Below are 1,970 nucleotides of genomic sequence, written 5' to 3'. Positions count from 1 at the left end.
TACACAAAATAATGATCTTTAAAAAAGCATCATATGACCCCTTTAAAAGTCTTTCTCTCTCTCACCTCACTTCCTGCTGCCAGTTGGTGGCGCTTTAACCATAATCATGATATTGTAACTGTGGTGCCTTGCTCACTTTTCTGTGAACAGTCGTTGTATGATGTGATTTAGCCAATGCACATTTGTTCAAAAGCCTGGCAGAGTGATCAGAAGATGCTAGGTAAAAGTTTTGTGTTGTTTACAGAAAGGACGCGCATTCTCATCTTTTTTTCAGTTAATTATCATGTTGCGCTGCGTGTCTGTTTTTCTTATTATTTTTGATAATTATTATTTTATTTCAGTTAGTTTTTCAATAACCGTTGTAAGTTTAGTTTCGTTTTAGTTTTTCAATTATTTTGACGTTTTTATTTTATTTCAGTTTACGAAATTGGCAATTGAATCTCCATTGGTTAGTAATTCTTTTTTAGTTTACTCGCCAGACAGAGAATATATATTGTTTGTAAAATGGCACAGTTTTTTAAATATCTGAAAGTACAGTCTTAACATCAGTCAGTCAAGCATTATAATATATTATGATAATCAAGTATTATTTAATGATATAACTTTAGTAATTAGAATTAAAACTTGGTAACCATGTATTAATGCATATTAGTCATTTTAACTGAACTTAGGACTGGTGGTGGTGCTTTTTCATCTTTTTCATTATCAACATGGATATTTTAATCACCAACAATAAGGACTTTATCTGTAGCCAGCACTAGGCTAACTCAGATAGAAAATCAGCAAATTCTTTGATAAATTCTGTAAGTGGCCTGTATACAGTAGCCAGTATAAACGTCACAAGGGATTTATCATTAACACTTGTTTCTTTGGATAACGTCATATGAAGCACCATTAATTCAAATGAATTATACTTGAAACCCAACCTCTGAGAAATACTAAAGATATTGCTATAAACTGTAGCAACACCTCCCCCTTTACAAAAAGCGCTTTCATAGAAAGGGATCTAATATTCAATAAGCCAAGCTTTATCATTTGTTTATCTGTATTACATCTGTTTTTTATTTGTTGAACATCAATCAAATTTTTACCCTTAAATTGGTTTGGATGTTTTTTGTATTTGCTAGTTCAGGAAACAGACACAGTCTCTATAGTGTGATATCTAGTTGAAAGAGTCTCTATGTGCTGAAAATTAACTGACTTTTGTGACATGAAGCGGCAATCAGATGGTTGGTTTAGCCAGTCTGTCTGTTCCCTGAGCTGGGCCCCAGTTAGTCAAGTACAAAAATTGCTCTAGAAATATGGCAATATGTGCCATATTTCTAGAGAGGAAAGCGGCACCACCCCCGGAGGGGGTCTGCCCCAAAAACTCGTCCAATTGTCTATGAAACCTATGTTATTCTGCGGGCACCACTTAAGACATCCAGCCATTGAGTGATGACAGTCTGCTATGTATCTCATCGCCACAGTAAGCAGGGAGGGGACCAGAGCATATTACAGTGTCTGACATCGTACTTGCAAGTTCACACACCTTTTTAATGTTATTTTTAGTGATCTCCGACTGGCGAAGTCGAACATCCATTAGTGCCGACATGAATAACAATCTTACTGAATTTACGTTTAGCATCAGCCAGCACTTTTAAATTTGCCAAGATGTCAGGCGCTCTGGCTCCCGGTAAACATTGGACTATGGCTGGTGACTCTAGTTATTGGCGATTCTATTGTATGGAAATAGAGCAATTTCATCAGGTTTCTCAGTGAGTGCATCACTGAGTGGGGAGAATCTGTTTAATGTTTTGATCAGAACAGAAGAGTGGTGTTTTTTCTCGTGACTATACCGCCTCACCATAACCCAGTCACCCTGCTGCTTCGGCTCTACAACCGGAACCAAACAATGTACATGATTCGCTAAGCTAGTCGCATCCAATCTAGGGCTCTCACATTCTTACTGTCCTCAATTAAATTTTGGA

This window comes from Sinocyclocheilus anshuiensis, unplaced genomic scaffold (assembly GCF_001515605.1).
Source record: "Sinocyclocheilus anshuiensis isolate Anshui unplaced genomic scaffold, SAMN03320099.WGS_v1.1 scaffold1345, whole genome shotgun sequence".
Taxonomy (NCBI): domain Eukaryota; kingdom Metazoa; phylum Chordata; class Actinopteri; order Cypriniformes; family Cyprinidae; genus Sinocyclocheilus; species Sinocyclocheilus anshuiensis.
This window is presented reverse-complemented; position numbering follows the sequence as displayed.